The 21205-nt window shown below is 39.1% G+C and overlaps 1 long non-coding RNA gene and 1 other non-coding gene across 2 annotated transcripts in view; both read right to left on the reverse strand.

Annotated features, from left to right (window-relative positions):
• Positions 1–12546, reverse strand: part of LOC129059266 (uncharacterized) — a 34910-nt gene extending 22364 nt beyond the window's left edge. Inside the window, exons 1-2 of the long non-coding RNA XR_008525056.1 lie at positions 12371–12546; positions 11662–11734 (exon numbers count right to left, since the gene is read on the reverse strand). This is a non-coding gene — a long non-coding RNA (uncharacterized LOC129059266). The remainder of the gene's footprint in view (positions 1–11661; positions 11735–12370) is intronic.
• Positions 6266–6400, reverse strand: LOC112133607 (U8 small nucleolar RNA). Its single transcript, XR_002915239.1, has one exon. It is a non-coding gene; the product is annotated as a U8 small nucleolar RNA (small nucleolar RNA).
• Positions 12547–21205: the final 8659 nt, after the last annotated feature.

The raw sequence follows: 21205 nt of genomic DNA on the forward strand, positions 1-21205 counted from the left end.
AAAAACTATCAGATTCTCATTTCATGTAATACCTTAAACACTTATGCATACCAGCACAAAGCAGAACCTGAAAGAGCTCAATCTGGATGGATTGTATACCTGGCTGATGGAAGATACACAGTTTAAAAATAATGGAAAATATGACCATGCTTTGCAGCAAAGAGCTCTCACAGTCAGGTGCAAATAATCATTTCTGAGAAGGTAGGAAAGGATATAAAACAGGCTGGGCTCATCTTTGGAGTTTGATAGATTTCAGAAGATTTGAAATCTTGGGTCATGTTATTGTTCTTTTACTTAAAGAGAAGTTTTGACCAAAATATCTGTGAACATAAGACTGAAAATGAGATAATAAGCTTTTAATTTCTGTTCGTGTAGTTGTAGGTCAGAAGAGAGTGGAGCGTGCATAGTAACTTCCAGCTGTGAGCAGTTGGGACCTTCTCCCAGAAGATCCCAGGAGCTCTGTGTCACTCCCTGAAGATTTTACCTAGACAGGAAGTTGTTTAAAGAAATATCTCTTGGATCCTCGCAGAGGGACTCCAGTGCATTTCCTGAAAACCTACAGAAAAAATGGTTTCATATTTAGTGAAAATGAATGGAAATATGGGTGTCAGTTGACATTGTCTTTTGAAGTCAAAATTTAGGAACAAATCCAAGATGTGGGAGATGAGAGAGACACCTGTCTGGGTTTTTCCAGACACATGAATGTGATGAAAAACAAAAATGGTGGTGGAGAAGGGCTGTCCTAGATTTAAAGAGACTGAAGAGACATAAAAACCATAATACCAAGTGCAGTGTGTGAACTTTGAGTGGATCTTAGGTTGGAAAAAAAGAAGTTGTGAAAGACATTTTTGGAGACAATAAGGATTTCAGGGTGAGGTCTTATAATGATTATAAGTTGCTATCAAACCATTCAGAAGAAAAAAAAGGAGATCAAACTAGAGAGATATAGAAAACATAGCAAAATATTAACAGTTGGTGAATCTAAGGAAAGAGAGTACAGGTGCTTCATGAGACTATTCATTCTGCTTATTTGAAGGTTTGAAAGTTTTGTAAATAACAAGTTGGAGAACACGATCCCTAAGACTGTCTCTTTTCTGGAATGCCACATGTAGAACTCATCTCACAGATCAGCAATTGTCTTCTGAGTGTCCACCAGGTGCAGACATCTTCTTGAGACATGTTTTATGTTTTCCTTAATTCTATTTTGTCTTTCCCAGAATGGCGACTTGGCTTTGCACACACTCAGCACTTTGGAAGTACTGCTATAATTTTTAAAGTAAATTCTATTTTAAATAAATGCTGCTTGCTAGATGAGTCACCTTGGACAATTTACTTCACATTTGAGAGTGTATCATCTCCCCAATTCCTGACACTCCTGTTTGTGAAAACTTCATCTCCAAGTTTCTCCTCTTGGGCGGTTGGTTTCTGAAGATACCTAGAGCTCATGCTCTGTCTGGGAGTGACCACAAGATGGCACTGTTTCAGAACATTGTTCTACTGGGAAGGCAGACATGAGAGTGTAGTTGAACCATTGACAAAGCAAACTTCAATGGCAGAAGGCTGGCAGATCGGATACTGTGTTGGACATCCAAAATATTTGAAACAAAGACTTGGAAGGTGGATTGGGAGAAAGACAATATGAGTTGTCCTTGTTATATCCCTTGCCTAGAGCTCAACCAGTTTATATAACAATATTCTCATGGAACTTGAAGTATTTTCTTGTCTGTGCCACCACTGAGTTTGTAATTTTCCTCCAGCTGTCTCTGTTGTTATGTGTTAATGCAAGGACTTCACTTGGCATTTTTCTTTGTTATCCATGACCCACTACATTTACTATGTAAGAAATACAAACTGCATTCCACATTATGCTCCCTATTTGTGGTACACATTCTGAATACGACTAACAATGAATATTCTTGCCTCCTATATGGATCCACAGAATTATGGATTTTTGGATGTTACCATGATCCATCCATCAACCTTAAAAATCAAAGAAGAAAATGTTTCTCATTTAGAACCATTGTGTAGGTTCTAACCATTATGTAGGCTGGACTTTTATACTCTGCAAGGATCTGATGACTGAAATAGATGACTGAAATGTATGATTTTGATGACCCTTTGACAAAGCAAACCAAAGTCATCTTTGTCTCAAGTCCAGTGGAGACTCAGTAAATTCCACAGGAGTCTAATAGGAACAAAACTTGATGACTATGCAATTTTCTTTGGATGAGCTTCAAATTGAGGCTATAGATCATTGTGAATGTGTAGGAGAGTTCAGTGTTGCTGAAGCCAGACCCAAAGCTTGAGAAGAGGTTAGGAGGCTGCTCTGGCATCCTCTTGCAAATGTGTCCCTTATTCCATAAATCTGCTTGTCCTTGTCTCCAGTGTGGGCTCTTTGGCAGGACTCTTTTCATTTCTGCAAGGTGAGCTTGATGTCTGGTGACGCATCATTTGGGGTCTTTTTCTCTGACAGCCTCCTGATAAATTCTTCCCCAAATGGACAGCCACTTGAGCAACTGTGTTTAATGGATTATCCCTTTAGAACAGTATAACCTTTGGATTATTCAGGGCTGAGTGAAGTGCAAATGTTTGTCTTCCACTGGGCGAACCCGCAGAATTAATCCCTAGCTCATTTATCAGGTCAACCGGCAAAATGGCTTCCTACTGTGTAAAGATGCAGTGGTGTGCATAGAAAAGCTCATACTTGGACTGGAACCTATGAACCTAAATTGTCATAGGCTGCCTTAGTATGCCTTAGTGGTTAGTGTATGTTCTGCTATTTCACAATTATGGATTATTATTATTATTATTTTTTAACATGGAGTCTTGCTCTGTCACTCAGGCTGGAGTGCAGTGGCCAATATCGGCTCACTGCAACCTCCACATCCTGGGTTCAAGTGATTCTCCTGCCTCAGTCTCCTGAGTAGCTGGTAATACAGGTGCATGCCACCACGCCCAGGTAATTTTTGTATTTTTAGTAGAGATGGGGTTTCTGCCATATTGGTCAGGTGGGTCTCAAACTCATGACCTCAAGTGATTTGCCCACCTAGGCCTCCCAAAGTGCTGGGATTACAGGAGTGAGCCACTGCACCTGACCTGCAATTATGGATTATTTTTTGTTTCTGATTTTCTGAAAGCTCCACGGATTAACTGTGAACTGGGATGAATTATTGTGAAGCCTATTGTTCTGCCTATAAACACCACAGTCAGTATTTTGCCTCTGACTTCATGATACACTATTGTTGTATATTTACAGACTCCATTCTTAAGATTTGCATTTGATCACTGATTAAGTTTTTTTCCCCAAAGTGGAACACACTTTATCACCCTGGAAAGTAATGACTAGAGCTAAAGTTTTTATAACAGCCCCTATCTTTTCCAATTGTTTATAAAACTTTAAAATTAGGAAAAGATTGGAATAATTTAGAAATGCATTAAGGCTGTTATTTCCTGATTGGTTGCATGAAGTTACCACAGCTTCTAACATCTGTTCCTTTCAACATGTTAGCAAACTGCACCATCTCAGGTCGTTAGGCTAGGAACTGGCCAGGGCGTCCCATTTTGCCTTTAAAGTAGTTCCAGTGTCCTCCAGGATGTAAGGATTCCAACATTAAACAATAGCTAATGGTAGCTATGCTGCCAGGAAGAAAGATTTCAAAACAACAGATTAAGCAAGAAGACATACTCTTTTATGGTTCAAAGAATGTAAAATATAAGATGGTGTAAATATTGAATGAAAGAGAATTGTTTTCATCTGGTGGAAACTTAGTACTAAATCTCTCAACTGAGATGAGTTCAGTAGTGTTGGAGATTTGAATGATTCTGACCTGATCGCTGCTTCCTTCAAATGGCTGAGCCATGAGTCCTCACTACTGCCTGATAGGTTCTCATCCTTTCTTTTTGCAGGATGTTCGATATTTTAGATTTTTAGCACACAGGGCAACTCCACAGGTCGTCTTCTGTTTTCTTCTTCTTTTTTTGTTTTTTGAGATAGGATCTTGCTCTGTTGCCCAGGCTGGAGTGCAGTGACACAATCATAGTTGACTGCAGCCTCATCCTCCTTGGCTCAAGTGGCCCTCCCACCTCAGCCTCCTGAATAGATGGGACTACAGATATGTGCCACCATGCCCAGCTAATTTTTTATTTTTGGTAGAGACAGTGTTGACTTATATCACCCAGGCTGATCTCTAACTCCTGGCCTCAAACTATCTTCCTGCCTTGGCCTCTCAAAGTGCTGGGATTACAGGTGTGAATCACTGCACCCAGTCAATATGTGGTTTCTTAATCACCCAGAGCACCCAGCTTTATTGTTTGCCAAAGAACACGTTCATGAGATACTCTGGCTGGAAAAGGTATCTTACAAGCTAAAAAATTTTCATGACAGAAGCTCTTGCTAAGAGCATTGAATTATGATGTTAATGTGGTGTCTCAATTTATGAAATTTACTTTATTAAGGGAATTAATATCATTATAACAATATCGATGATGGCATATCCTGAATTTACAAAGGACTTTTCTACCTGTTGACTCATTGGGAACCATCAGGGCGAAAGAGAACCTGTGAAAGGAAATTAAATATTGGGACCCCAAACTCATTAAGTCAAAGTGAAAAGTTAAAACTGGGTCATGCAAACCTGCCTCCCCCTTTTGGTCCCTAAATGAGATAGCTATAAGATGAAGAGCTACATGCCTCCCCCATATTTTGCCCACAAGGAAATTCCTAGTGAGCTGCAAGATCTTTACCCTAAGGTGTTTCTGTTAAGATTTCACCATGTCAATGTAAATTGATAGATTATCTTTACAGGTGCAGTCACCCCCCTGCTCACCAGACACAAATACATAGCTGATTGTTCCCCTGCCCCTTTTTGTCTATATTATCTTATGTAAAAATGCAGATTCCGGCTGGTCATGGTGGCTCACGCTTGTAATCCCATCACTTTGGGAGGCCGAGGTGGGTGGATCACAAGGTCAGGAGTTGGAGACCAGCCTGGACAACATAGTGAAACCCTGTCTCCACTAAATATACAAAATAATTAGCTGGGCGTGGTGGTGGGCACCTCCCAGCTATTTGGGAGGCTGGGGCAGGAGAATCACTTGAACCTGGGAGGCAGAGGTTGCAGTGAGCTAAGATTGCACCATTGTACTACAGTCCTGGTGACAGTGCAAGACTCTGTCTCAAAAAAAAAAAAAAATGCAGATTCCCTGCATTTTTCCTCTGCCCCATTTGTCTATGTTATCTCATATAAAAAATGCAGATCCACTGAGCCAGACAAAAGCATGAATGACTATTTTTTCCTACCCTCTTCTTACATGAAAATTGTGCACTTCTCAATATTTCACCCTTTCACCTTTAAATTTGAAGTCCTCAAAATCATCTTCGGAGAAACGCACAGACCTGTCTCCCAGGCATGTGTCCTTAACTTGGGCAAATAAACCTCCTAAAATGGTTGAGACTTGTCTCATCATTTTTCTCGATTGACAAACGTAATAATTTAAGTAAATTTGACACCAATAGCTTTTATACCTTTCTTGAAGCAGCCATCTGAAAAAATAGAAAGTGCCATGATATTAATGTAGTTATTGTGTAAAGAGCTGAAAAAGAACTGTAGTTTACCGGGCATGTAGAACTAATAGTCTAAGAAGAACAGTTCAAAGAAACCCTGGATGAGTTCTCTGTCATTGAAACTAAAAAGAAACCACAGAATTAGGGTATGTTGATACATGCCACTAGAGGGGCCTCCATGGGACTGATTCTAGTAGGAAGAAAAGTTAGGTTTATTGAATGTCCATTGACAGCCATGCCTGTTCCAGTGGTGTGAAGCTTAACTATGTCCTAGGAGCTAGATATTTTTCAGCTCAGTGAGACAGAGCAATCATCCATGGTCTCACACAACCAGTACTTGGTAGGGTGAAGCTTATCACCCAGATGTGCCTGACTCTGTAACCAAGCCCTTTGCCTGAAGGTAGCAGTCACCTTTAGTAGCATAACAAGGATTTTATCTGCGGAATAGACTGTATCAATCATTTCAACATCACTGCTGGTCAGTGATACAGAAACAAACTCAATTCAATTTGGATTCTCCCTGAATCCCGAAAATGTCCCTGAGTTCTGAAATGGTTCTGATGGAAGCTAGAGATCAATGGTAATTACCAAGACAAAGAACTGATACTTTTCAGACTTCTCGTCTACCTTTCTACCTACAACTCAAAGGGAAATATTCTTCTTTTTTCTTTCTTTTTTTAAAAATAGAGATTATCAGGAAGAATCAGAAAGGCTCAATCAGGGTGCTGCAAGGCCTGTTTACACAGAGTTATTAATCACATTTCATTCTTCTCCAATCATCATGTTCTGATCTGCCCTCCAAAAGGAGAAACAGGTAAGGATGATCCCACCTGATGATGAAATAACATTCTTTACAGAAATGTGATGTCAACACATTCAGCACTTAATTGTGAGGTTAGTAATGTAAGAATAACCATGTAGGGGCAGGGAAAGTCAGAGATGCTAGAATCAGGATCTCGAATCATAGATTTCAGATTCTTGCAAATTGGAACGGCTAATGTGTTAGCTAATGGGTATCAAATAATGTATTCCCATACTATACCTCTCCAAGTAATAGCCAAGTCCCATTGTAGTACTTTTTCATTCTTGTGAGTTAAAAAAGTTAATTTAACTTTTTCTCAAATTGGGAGAGGTTGGCCAGAGAAGAGAAAAATTTCTATGTGCAAAAGGAAGCAATTTTAAATGCTTTTTGGTTTGTTCACCTTCACGATGCCTTGTATCCTCCTCAACCAAAGTCTCATATTACTTCAGGAACAGGGTGAAGTTTAAGTTAATGTTGATGATATTTATGGCTTTCCTGAGGGGGAAAGAGAGACTGAAGTTGCTCATCCAAGAGCATCACATGAAAAGAATATTGAGCCAAGAATAAAATGCTCAGATCCAGAGACTTCACCTTCCTTGTGCTTACCCAATACCTTAATTATGCCGAACAAATTCATTGCATGTCATCTCCCCTTTAGCTTTGATGCCAATTTTCCTTACAGATATTTACATGAAAATAGCGTCATTGTTTATTAAGAATTTGTTTTTATTCTTCTTTCTGAGGGCAACACTTCCTTTAAAAATAGTGTTTGTCACCAAGCCCTGAGGGATAGACCCACATTGTCCTGATTGTAACAATGACAGGGAAACATGAAACTTCACAGTTAACATCAAAGTGAAGGCTCTGAGTTAAAATAGACAAGCTTTTAGTGTAATTGGAAGCTATAATATGCATGAAAAATAACTTCTGCTGATAAATTCTGTATTAATTCTCCATAAAGGGCGACTGTTGGCCTTCTCAGATAGGCTGATGGTTTCAAAAAAGATCGGGTAAAAAGACTTCTTTAAAGGATCTTGCACTCTGATAAATAATTAAATATACTTTAGAAGATTTCTTTAAGGGATCTTGGATTCTGACACATTATTTAAGAAATCTTAACAATATTATTTATAACTAAAGCTTGATTTTCAGCCCTTGCTTTAAGCTAGGGACTGTGCTAAGCACTTGGCATCCATTAACACAGTTAGTCATTACCACAGTAGTTGAGGCAGGACTTTTTATCGTCTACATTTTACAGGTGAAGAATTTGTGTAGCAGAGAGGCCAAACAGCTCATCCCAGAAAATATAGGCAGTCAACTGGCAGAGCAGAGGTCTGAGCTTGGGGAGTCTGCCATTATTGGTAGTGGACTTCATTAGCTGTTAAAAAACTCTACTACCTTCCAACCGTAATCCCATTGGTTGTTCATTCATAAAAGTCAAAAATTAAAAAAAAAATTTAATAGTTAAAAAGCTGGAGAGTAAAAATTTCATTGCATAAGCAAAAATTTCCCACAGTGGACTCTTTTGTCTCATTATGCCAATTCTAAAATAGATTAGAGCCCGATTTTTTTGGCTTCTTCATGCAAGGGCAGAATGAGCTTTAGAGCATCATTTGTTTTTGTAGTGACTTCAGGCATATCAATCCTCAGTGAAATGACAGTCATAGGACTGGCGGAGACGTTGGCTGACCCACAGAAAGCAGACCGGCTCTCACTTGTTTCCTGCTCTCTCCGGAGCACACACCCATCCTTAAAGCTGTTTGGTGGACAAGCCTCATTCAGTAGTGAGACAGAATCAAGGGCCAGTGGGTGAGGAACAAGTCCTTCTAGAAGATATCTGTGCAAAGGGTTCAGTAGGGAGACAAGTTGTTCTCCTCTAATGTCCTCTTAAGGAACAGCACGCTTTTCTGTGCCAAAGAAATAATTCTGTCTTCAGAGAGCTGCCACAGTGAATGTCCTTGAGTCCAAGTGGGCTGTCTCCTTAGGGGTGTGCTTGTGTGTCTATATCTGCTGCATATGTGCAGAGAATGATGCAGGAGGCTTTTTAAAATGGAAACTGGTGATGAACTGAAATGATAAAGGCAAACTGAAGTAAACAATATTTTATTTTAAAGAAAGGACAGAATGATACTTTCTTGGAGTTCATATTTTTCACCAAAACTGCCTCAGGATTAATCACAGGCCTGTCTTTACAAACATAGCTTCCAGCATGGCTGGATTAGATTGGATCTGTTTTCTCATCTCCACCATTCAAAGAATATCATATATTTTAACTTTCGTGAAAACTCCCGTTAATAAAAACAAAAGTAGTAATTAACAGTCTCAGCAGCTTAGCTGCCAAGAGTCCCTGTGGCTCTTCCCTGCTTATAGATCTACAAGGACAGGCGCTGCATACCAACAACCCTGGAACAACATTTTTTCCTCTTTTACTTGTTCTCCGTGTACCTTATAACCAGTTCAGGATTACTACTATCCAATAAAAAGGTTTAAATTTTTTTCATTATTATGCTAGAAAATTGGTGATCAAATATATCTTTTAAATGCAAAACATTCTTTTGAGTAAGAGGCATTTCAGTGAGGTGCTTTATATCAGGATTTTCATCATCACACTAATATTGAGATGGCTGGACCTGTGTGTGAGTGTGTGTGTGTGCATGCACATGTGAATGTGTATGCATAGGTGAGCATGAGTGTGCTGGCTCAGTACCTGTACATCCAGGGTGCAGTATTTATTAAGGAGGCCCTCACTCTTGTGCAAGTGCAAGATTGGTACTTTCAAATGAGCACCTCCTTAAATATTGGTCTTAGGTGTCTCATACCACACCCATTCTCTGATAGAAGGGGTGAGGGGTGGAGGAATTGCTGGCTTAGTTTCCTATCCCCTCATGGATAGTGGAGGCCTGTGACACCACAGATGCGTAAAGTCTGTGAGCTAGGCTAGATATGGTAGGGCTGTCACCTCTCCAAGATACTAAAAAGGAAAGAAGCTAAAGCAGATTTGCAGAATTTGCGATGAGTTTAAAATGTCTGCAATTTAACTCATTGATGCATCCAACAATGTTTTATAATTGTGTCATTCACAAATTAATTCTATGATAAAATGTGAATTCATAGTACACTCTAGGTGGTACAATTTATGAATGGGAGTCATGTTTAAAGTTGTCAGATAAAAATATTCTCTCAAAGCTGGTAGCATATCTTCCTGGCTGCATGCACCCACTCATTTATTGATAAGGCCAGGAGTCTGCATTCAAGACCCTCCAGCTCTCTGGAGCCTGAGGCAAGTGGCCCGTTAGTGCCTTACCTCCTCTGTATAGGTTCCATATTTGGGGGTCTAAGTGGCAAACAGCTATGGGCCAAATCGGTTTTGAGAAAATATATTAGTTAGGGTTCTCTAAAGAGACAGAACTAATAGGATAGATGTATATATAAACGGGAGTTTTTAAAGGAGTACTGACTCGCACGATCACAAGGTGAGGTTCCACAATAGGCTGTCTGCAAGCTGAGGAGAAAGGAAGCCAGTCTGAGCCCCAAAGCTGAAGAACTTGGAGTCCGATGTTTGAGGGCAGGAAGCATCCAGCATGGGAGAAAGATGTAGGCCAGAAGACGAAATCAGTCTAGTCTTTCCATATTTTTCTGCCTGCTTTTATTCTGGCTGCTTTGGCATGGTTGATTAGATGGTGCCCACCTAGACTGAGGGTGGGTCTGCCTTTCCCAGTCCACTGACTCAAATGTTAATCTCCTTTGGCAACAAACACCCTCACAGACACACCCAGAAACAATACTTTGCATCCTTCCATCCAATCAGGTTGACACTCAATATTAACCATCACAAGAAATAAACACCCAATCCCGGTAACCTCCTACTCAAACGGGCTCTGCAGAGAAGCAAAGCCCAGGGTGACTTCTGAGCAGCAGCAGGGAACCCCAAATGGAGTTTAACCTTCAGGTAAAGAAGAGAAACTGACCAAGGCACTCATCCTGCGAAACAGCGACCTTCAAATCAGGCAGTGGCTTTCCACTGGCTGTGTGTTAGGACCACTTGGGGGAACTTTAAAATCTATAAGTCCCCAGGAATCTCCCCAGACCCATGAAATCAGAATCTGTCGAGATGGGTTGGACATTTCTAGTTTTACAAAGCTCTCCAGGTGATGCTAAGGTGCAACTAGGGTTGGAAGGTATTTTCTGATGAGCTACTACAGGCTGGCCAGATACCTTTACCATTTATTTCTGCAGAAATCTGTGACCTTTGTTGGGTGGAGATGGAAGCGGAAGGCCCTAAAGGGCAAGGAGAATGGAGGATTCCTAGAAAAGGCACCATTTCCTGGTGAGTACAGCCTGGTAGGCAGGAGCAATTGTTCGGGAGTGAATGGGAAATCCATCATCCTTTCAGTGAGAAATGGATAGGGAAATGAAATCATATTTCCTAGCTTCCTTTCATACTCCCTAACTTCTGTCCTACAGCTGCAATAAATTCTGAACCCTGTGCCCCAAAGATGTATGAGGACAGAAAGTAGCTAATGAAGTTCCTTTTCCTGATCATCAAAGACAGCGGTAATGATTTCACTTCCATCCCAGGCCTGGTGGCCGAGGGGATGCTGGTTCCCAGATGAGAAAGATTGAGTTGACTGGAGATGAGGTTGCTTGCTTCCATGGTTTAAAACTTCAACTCATCTCTCAAGCTCGGGTGATGCCAAAAACAAAGACTAACAACACACCAGAAAATTACATAAACTGTCCTGGAAACCTGTGAGACATTTAGGTTGTATCTGAAAACAATGGAAAAAAATTCCAAACATAATTGGAAACTTTCCCCATCAATTTTCTCAGAATCTCAAAGGACTAAATCCAAATTTCTGGGACAGGTCTGTGGGTAATATAAATGTTAAGAGTGGCCTGTCCTGAGTTGCTAAGATTCTGAAACTGACCAAACAATGGCAACCTAGGTGCTTTGTCCTTAAAAATACTGTGTAGGTGTATTAAAAATAGCCAAAGAAAGCCTCTTAGCAGATACACATGACAGTCAGACCCTTCTGCCTTAGATGCATAGGCAGGTTTTCTCCTTCAAAAAAAACAGATTCCATATTAGGCGTGTGTGTGTGTGTGTGTGTGTGTGTGTGTCCAGGAAATCATTGGTCTGCTTCCGGTTTCATACTATAGAAAAACAATAATTCTTCATATGTATGTAATGAGTATATGGAGCAACATAGTGGAAAGAACATAAATATGGTGGTACTCTATACCTGATTTCATTTCTGATTGGCCCGTTTACCAGCGGGTTGACTTGTTCTCTCACCTCTAAGATGAGATAAGAAGACCTCTCTGGCACATTGATGGTAGTCTGTCAATATAAGCCATTTCTTTTTTCCCTGTGACATGAAATAAGACAAATGTAAAACGTTTAGCCCACTACCTGACACATAGTAGGTGCTTAACAAGTGACAGAAATTATTGTGTCTTTGTATCAAAAGCATTCTCTAGCATATAAAATATGCTGAAAATTTCTTTCTGATGCATGAATTAGTGTCTGCATCATAATATATAACTCTGATGTCATGTTTACTTTGTGCTAGGCACTGTTGTAACTGCTTAACTTCTGTGAATGAAATCCAATCTTCTTAATAACAACGATATAGGTAATATTGTGAAAGCATTTGATAGAGGGTAACACTAGGGCAACAAAGACTCAAGTAGTTTTGCCCCAGGAAGGGCCTCTGCCGTACCTTAATGCTTGCCTATACCAGGTATATTTTCACCCTGATCTTCCAATGACAACATATCCATGCTGACTAACAGTGGAGCATTTCCTGGGGGAGATTCAAACCAGGGTGTAGAGAAAACAGCCAACGGGATGGATGGAAGGTTTTGTTCGACGTACCTAGTCTGGGAGACTTTGTTCTAAGTGTCTTCTAGAGGTTTTATATTTTGGGGAGGGAGGACTTTCCTTATACAGATATTTAAGGCTTTCCCCAAAGCGAAGTCAAGTCAACAAATAACAGAGGTACCTGCAGTTCTCGGCATGAACATGCTGTGGCATGTAGGTGGCAGAGCTTTCTCTAGGTCCACGTGCTTCTTGAAGGCTGGTTGTGTCCACTGAAGCATCCAGTGTGTCCATCCTGGCTGCCCATTGTGATTCATTCATGGGCCATTTGCTGGTTGTGTGGTGCCAGCTGGGTGGACCTGGCCCTTAGCTACATTCTCTGAGGTCAGAATCTTGGTATGTGAAGACAAATCTTGGTATGTCCTGTGTAAGGACATTGACATAATAAATGAATCCCTGTGTCTCATCTTGACAGTGTAAAGTACCTTGAGGTGATAGAAATAGGCTCCATCTGGTACATGTTTTGGTAAATCTTGTTTTACTGGTCCTGTGACCTATCTGTTTTGGCTCTGTGCTTCCCATTCTCAGGAAATGGAAATGTTGTGGGTAGGTCTGGGCCACGGTGGAAAAATCATAGGTTGCACCCCTTTTGTTATCTAGCCTTTCATTATACAAATTGAAATTGTTATCTTTTTCCTCCCAAGTCAAATGCTTTGTGTGTGTGTGTGTGTTTTAAATCTTAGCCAATAAAGAAAAAGTTTGAGGAGGAAAACCCTATAATTTTAAAGTTCGAACTGTCAGGAAAGGAAAAGGGTCACTTTGATTATGCCACCATGTGTGGTAAATGAAAAGGTCTGAATTTCTCGTAAATCATCACTCTTCATAACAAACATATCAGTGTTCTTTTGTTCCTTTCTGTCCTAACCTAGAGAATTACATTTTCTCAGCTTGTCCATTTCTTTATCAATGGCAGATGCATTCCTCCTCCTTTGGAAATAGCATTTTGATTCAAACATCACTTGTTTCTATTGCATTTTGCTGATGAGATGAATCATAAGATGAGGGGAACTGATGCATTTTTGTTTTTCTTTCCCTGAAAGCAAACACTTTGAGGCAGCCTCCAGGGCATTTACAGCCCACATGTAACTCGTTAAAGGTTCATTAAGAAACTCTTAAATTGAATTTGTTTGTGTAACCAGTGTTTATATTTCTCTAGTTGATGATTTATCACTTAAGCTACAGTAGCACTCTCCATAAGACACGTCCAGGCTGTGGATGGGGACTCAGACTCGCCCATGTTTCTTTATGTCTTGGTTTGCAGGTCGCCTGGATGTGGACCATCCAATTTGCTCGGAAGTTTCCTGGCTGCTGTTGCAGAAGGAAATGTCTTTGTAAAGGCAGATTGTGTAATGTGAGCAGTTTCATGCACAGAGATTTTCGAGCAAATTAGTGGCTTACTTACTTTGTCTGAATAAGGGAGCTGAAATGTCATGATATTCTTTCAAATGATGTGCTCAGCAGGTTTGGAAAAATGCAATTTGCATAGCACAATTGCGTTTGTAAAACATTTTTGTGCATTCAATTTTTGGAGCCTCAAAACGACTCTGTGAGGCAAGTAGGGTGGGGACTCTGAGACAAATAGTGTTTTTTTTTCTTTACATAGATGTGCAAAGTTCTCAGTGGTTAGGAGGCTGGACTTTCACTTAATAGTTGTAGAGTTTCTAAATAGCTGAAGCAGAGTTTGAAAAAACTCTTACTTAAGTCTAGTGTCTTATATAACATTTTCTGCTTCCCTGACCACAGCTGCCATTTTTAGAATTTAAAATTTCATCAGGAATTGGTAATCATGTGTTGAGGTGGAGGTGGAAACTGCTTTTGTCTTTACTTTGTTTTCATGTGAAGGCACCTAAGTTAGAGTAACGTTCCTGGCCTGATACTTTTACCCTTACTATAGGTATCCCATGAATTTGGGGGAAGTAACTGGACATGCTCATGTTGCCTTTTCTCAGTATTAAAGCTGACGATTTGATATCTATGTTAGATTTGATATCTATGTTAGACCCAGTGTTTAGACTCCATAATTCATAATTTGGTCCAAGAAGTTATAGTGCTTGATTTTTACTAGAACTCCCATCTCTCCTCTTTTTCCCTCTACCCCACCCCCCGCGACCCCCATGCCCACAAAACTGTAGCAAAATAATTTTCCCCCTAGCCAAAATTGTTGGCTTGCTATCCATTTTGCTTTTCAGATTTTTATGGTTGGAGGAGAATGGTAAAATATAAAGATGCCTTTAAAATTTGTTATTGATATGTTGAGTCGTAACCAACTCAGGAATTTTTTTGGTGGGGGACATGGCTAGGGACAATGTCTTATTCTTCTTTGTATTTTCCTGAATATAGGTAAGTTCTCATTGTTTAGGAGCTTGAATTGAGTTGAACAAGACAAGTAATTGTTGCTATGGCTGCCTTTCCTTGGGTGTAACTATTCTACCTGCAAATTCTACTACCTGTCCTTTTACATTGCTTAAATATATATATATATATATAAAATATATAAACTATATATATTCTAATTATATAAGTTACAGCTGCTTGGCACAAGGTGTGAAATATTTAAAAATATGACAAAAAGTTATCAACAGAGATAACTGCTATTAGTAATTTGATGTATTTTCTTTCAGTTTTCTTCGTGTCTGCCTTTCCTCTGACTCTGTCTTTCTCTATATTTGGCCCCAGTTGGCTCTTATCTCTCCGTGTTTGCTTAGTCTAAACATCAATATCATCTTTTCTCTATGGATACTGTTTTCTCACTGCTCATTATGAGTATTTTTCTTGGTTCTTCAATATCTTCTTGAAAAATATTAACAAGCTATCTTATCCTCTCATACATTATTAGGAGTTATATTTTGGTTGATGTTTAAGTTGTTTCAAGTTGTGAATAATGCTGCAATGACTGTCCTTGAATACAAACCTCTGATCAAAGCTTTATTTCCTTAGCTGTAGTGTTACAGGACAAATAGGTATGCCTAATTTTTGGTCCCTTGGTAATTACTAACCATTAATTTTTCTGAGCTTTTGGATTCTGGGATGAATAATTCAAGTCTTTTGACCCCAATGCCTTTTAAAAGCTCATCCCAAAAGTCACTGGTTTTTATGTTGCTTGTGTGATTCTCAATGATGTGGGATTCCCTTGGCCTAAGACACATGCGTGCATACACATAAATGCGCAAGTGATTATCATTTACACTGATCATAAATGCTCATAGAAAACTAATTTACACAGTCATATCTTGCAAAAATTTTGATACAATTACTTTAATTTCAAGTTTTCGCAACAGCAAAACATAAAAGTCTCCAACAGTCTTTTTGTTTCTGTGCTAATATTGGCATTTCGGCTAGCAGAGGTTACAGGTCTGAGAGTTGGCCTCTCCAGGTGTCAGGGTTGTTTCAGGTCTAACTATTCCAGGTAACTTCTGAGATGAAGTCGAGACTCAGTGAAAGGCTCCTCACTTGTTTACACTCTGAAGGTTGACCATATTCGTCACAACTAAAACAATGATTTGAGGGTTTTGTATTTGTATTTTCTTGGAAGGTTTGGCCATGCTGGTCACAACAAAGCAAAATTGTGGGTCTAAATGTTATTCCATTGCTCAACTGGGGCCCTCCCCGACTGCCTCTTTAAAACAGAGAAGTGAGGATTGATGGTATTGGCATAATTCTCATTGTTCCTATAGTGGGAATTTTTCAGTAAACTCAGCCCTAGTATTTACAGTGGTTATAAGGACACCACTGTGGTGAAAGTGGTTACTGTAAACCATAAACCATGCATGGCAAAAAATTGGCATGCAGGCCACCACCCTCTCCTCCCAATGCCAGGGCAGATGTCGCAGTGATTTGCTGCATTCCATGCCCCTGAGAATCCTCAGTAGGATGTGCCAGTGACCAGAGATTAGGGACTGTCCATGAATTGGAATCTGTTTGCCGTTCCTGCCTTAAACTGCGGATATACTGGCTTTGGAAAGAAGAGACGGCTGAAGAAGCCCTTGATGATGTTTTTTGAATCACTTTAATACTCTTCTGTCTCTTTAACTTATAAAAATTTAGTTGTGGTAAATACATATAATGTAAAATTCACCATCTTAAACATTTTAAAATGTACGGTTCAGTGGTGTGAAATGCATTATTGCTGTTGGGCAACCGATCTCAGGACTCCATTTTCATCTTGCAAAATGGAAACTCTATGTCCATTAAACAACTCCGCATTCTCTCCTGTTCACTATCACTCTACTTTCTGTCTCTAAAATTTGACTACTCTAGGTATGTCGTAGAAGTTGGAATCAAAGAGTGTTTGTGTTTTTGGAACTAGCTTATTTCACTTTAATGTCCTCAAAGTTTATCCACGTTCTAGCATGTGTCAGAATTTTCTTCCTTTTAAAGAATTGATAATAATCCATTGTGTGTGTGTGTGTGTGTATATATATATATATATATATATATATTCCACATTTTGTTTATTTATTTATCTGTGAATGGACACTCAGGTTGCTTTCATCTTTTGGCTATTATAGATAATGCTGCCATGAAATGGGTGTGCAGGTATCTCTTTGAGAGCCCGCTTTCAATTCTTTCGGGTATGTATTCAAAAGTAGAATTGTGGATCACAAGGCAATTCTATTTTCTTAATATTTTGAGGAACTGTTATACTGTTTTTCATATCAGTGGCACCATTTTACATTCCCACCGACAATGCACAAAGGTCCCAATTTCTCCACATCCTGGCTGACACTTGTTATTATTTTTTTGATAGTGGCATCCCAGTGGTCATGAGGCAGTATATTAGTCTGCTTTCACACTGCTGATAAAGGCACAACCAAGACTGAAAGAAAAAGAGGTATAATGGACTTACAGTTCCACATGGCTGGGGAGGCCTCACAATCATGGCAGAAGGCAAGGAGGAGCAAGTCACATCTTACATGGATGGCAGCAGGTAAAGAGAGAACTTGTGCAGGGAAAATCCCATTTTCAGATCTCTTGAGACTGATTCACTATCACGAGAACAGGACAGGAAAGACCTGCCCCCATAATTCAGTCACCTCCCACTGGGTTCCTCTCATGATACATGGGAATTGTGGGAGTTACAATTCAAGATGAGACTTGGGTGGGGACACAGCTAAACCATATCAGGTGGCATGTCACTGTGGCTTTGATTTCCGTTTCCCTAATGATCAGTGATGTTAAGCATCTTTTCATGTGTTTACTGGCCATTTGTATATCTTATCTGAAGAAATTTCTATTCAAATTCTTTGCCCATTTTTGTATTTGTGTGTGTGTGTGTGTGTGTGTGTGTGTTATAGGAGTTACCTCTATGTTCTAGATATTAACTCCTTATCAGATATGTAATTTGCAAATATTTTCTTTCATTCCCTGGGTTGCATTTGCACTCCGTTGATTGTTTTCTTTGATGCACAAAAGTTTTTCAGTTTTATGTACTGAATTTTGTCTACTTTTGCCTTTGTTGCCTGTGCTTTTGGTGTCATGTCGAAGAAATCTTTGCCAAATCCAGTGTCACAAAGTTTTACCTCTATATATTTTTAAAGAGCTTTATAGTTTAAGCTCTTACTGTGTCTTTAATACATTTTAATTTTTATATATGGTGTAAAGTGAGGGTCCAACTTTATTCCTTTGTATGTAGATATTAAGTTTTCCCATCACCATGTATTGAAAAGACTGTCCTTTCACTATTGAATAGTCTTGGCACCCTTGTCAAAATCAATGAACCATATATGTGAGGGTTTATTTCTGGCTTCTATATTCTCCATTGGCCTATATGTCTGTCTTTATGCCAGAACTACACTGTTTTGATTACTGTAGTTTTGTAATAGGCTTTAAAATCAGGAAGTTTGAGACCTCCAGCCTGTTCTTTTTCAAGATTGTTTTGGCTTAACACTGTTTTAAGCAAATTTATGTTAAATTTATAAAGTTTATATCATGGAACTTTTTTCTGCCCTGTTTACCAGACAAAATTCCCACTGAAATGACTTTTTTTTTTTAAAATAAATAACTGCAAATCTGTTAACTATTTTAGGTACATTGATTCTTTGAAATTATTTGCCTATCCTCATGGCTTATTGGAAGACTTCATTAGGAGTCATGGAACCTGACTTCTAGGCCTAGGTCTGCCACCAGCGAGCAACTGTGTTATCAGATAAGTCACGTAACCTGATAAACTTCTTAGTTTTCCCCTTCATGAAGCGTAAAAGTTTGACAAGATTGTTCTTAGGGTCTCTCTTGGCTTTCAATATCTAAGTCTTTATAAGGCAGATTAGCATTCAGATATTTGCCAAATAATTATTTCTTTTGATGTAATATAAATGTTTTTGTTCTTGTTAAACCTTTCTACTTTTTCATCATGACACATGTGCAATGATCTCCATATACATACATATATATATAATATATGTATGTACATATATATGTGCATATATATATATGATCTGTTGATGTCCTTCTTGTAAAGAGTATAACTGAGCATTTCAGATATGGAACCAACCAGACTTCCGAGATGCAAAGAACAAATAACTTTTTTTTTCCTCATCGCTCCTCATTAAACTTAATCTATGGAATAGTGTTTTTCCAACCCTAGGTAAAGTCTTTAGCATCTCAGCAGATTTGAACTCTGCTAGAAAATTAAAAGTCCACCCAGTTGAAAAATCATGGGACACTTTATGCCATACTTGCACAGCTGTTTCACAGTTAATTTGGGGCTTTTCTTCTACTCTGGCTCCAACCAGCCTCCAAATCAGATTCATGTAGTGGGTGTAGTGGGCAGAAATGTTGTCCTTGTCATGGACTGTTTCTCCCTCTATGAGATAAACTGTTCCAACCCTATTCCTTGCTCACTAGCTGCTGTTTGGAGCCCTGAGAGAAGAGAGACTAGAAGGAAAGGTAAGGAAGCAGTTGTTTTCCTGGTAAAGTTGTAATCTGGTCATGTTTCCATCCGGTATGGTATCTTCAAAATGTTGACTTTTTTCTCCTGTTGCATGCATCCTTGTCCCTGCAAACTCTGGAAGTTCAGGTCATTAGCTGCGCAGTCCCATCTTTCTCTTTTCACGTTTAGATAGGTGGGAATCAGGAAGTCATCCTCTTGTCTTCTAAATTCTAAGGTATACAGCCAGCCTTTCCATGGAGTTCTCTTAAAACCTTCTTCGACTGGCTTCCAGGAAAGGTAAAACAGCAAATCAGAGCATTGTCTGCAGAGAAGGTCCTTATGACTGAACTTTTCAAAAACCCAAGGAATTCTGTCTTCTGCTATGCAAGCTAGAGGGAAATAAAAGGGCCACACCTGCAAAGCTGTTTCACAGTTTCTTGGCTAGGACTCATGGCTGCTTTAGACTCTTGCTCTTCAAAGTGCAGTCTTCGGACCAAGGGCAATGGCTTTACCTGGGAGCTTGTTACATATACAAACATTGCATTGTACAAAATCCCCAGGTGATTCTTATACACTTTAAAATTTGAGAGGCACTGATCAAGAACTTGGAATGGACAGTGCCTAAAAATGTGCCTAGGAGTCTCTGCTGAGGCCAGGAAAAGTCACATTCAGCACCCTGTTACACATACACCATAAGGTTATAAACAAAATATTGAGACAGGACATGGATAGGAAGGAATGAAAAGAGAAGATGAGGTGGCAAATTTTTAACACTAATTAGGTCAGATGGAATAAATTTTAGGGTTATCAAGCGTTTCATCTGATGTCATCACACTGTACTTGTAGAAGTTTTATTTTCCATTTATTTTCAGTTTATTTTTCACTTTGAGTCTTGGTTGCATGTTTCCCCCCCCATCTTTTGTTAATTGCTTTTCCTGCCATGTCTTAGTCTTTGCCCTCCTAACCCCACTGTGCTAAGTCAGCAGTTTGGGTTCTTTATTTGTTTAGTTCATGTGATTCAGAGATTTCTTTTTGTAAACTTGGTAAACTTTTCCATATTTCCTGTTATATTGTTAGTGGGTTTGGAACATTTTTTCCATTTATAGAACCCTTATTGAAGTTGTTGAGTCTTGGAACTGTTAACTATTCAGTTATTTGTCATAAAAATATGGTGGGTGTGTGTTTGTGTATGTGTGTGTGTGTGTTTAATGGGAGTCAGTTTAAATAATTACAAAGAAATTGAGGCTAAATAAAACTGCAATTTGTTGTTTTGTCAGCAGGCCAGTATGCACTACTTACACATTAAAAACATATACGTTTCAACATTTTTGTTTCCTTTAATTGTAACTGACTTATCTGAAAAGCTTTGGGCTGGACTTAATTTCTGCACACCATCTGTTACCACTGGATTTTAGACCATTCTGTTTGGCTCAGGTACATAGAGCACAGTTAATTTCCCCATCACTCTTCTGAATGCAACTATTTATATTACAATTCGTCAAGTTAAACATATTTTGATATATTAACTTCTTCATCTTCTTCTGGCAAATGAAACTTTTATCTTCAATTGGAGTTTTTAATAGTTGAAGACGTTTAAGATAAACAAACCTCAAGGACTTTTTCTTCCATTCTTACATTTCTTTGTTAGACACCCACTTACCCAACTCTGTGTCTCTACCATTTAAGTATCATAATGTTCACTTTGTTTCTGTCACTCTCCTCTTATTGCAGGGCTAGCCAGAAGCAACATTATGCAGCTGGTCTTTGGTAATGCAGCTTTTTTTTTAAGCTTTAAATTTTGGAATAATTTTATGTCTATAGAACAGTGGCAGAACTTTCTCATGTACCATTTACCCAGTTTCTCCTATTAACATGTGACATAATTGTGGTCTAGTGATCACATCTAGGAAATTGACATTGGTCTATTTACTTGCTATGATTTGAATATTTATCTCCTCTAAAACTCATGTTGAAACTTAATCCTCAATGTGGTAGTATTGAGAGGTGGGGCCTTTAAGAAGTGATTGAGTCATGAGGACTCTGCCCTCATGAATGGATTAATCCATGTAGGAATGAATGAATTAGTGGGCT

Source organism: Pongo abelii, chromosome 4 (genome assembly GCF_028885655.2).
Source record: "Pongo abelii isolate AG06213 chromosome 4, NHGRI_mPonAbe1-v2.0_pri, whole genome shotgun sequence".
NCBI lineage: Eukaryota > Metazoa > Chordata > Mammalia > Primates > Hominidae > Pongo > Pongo abelii.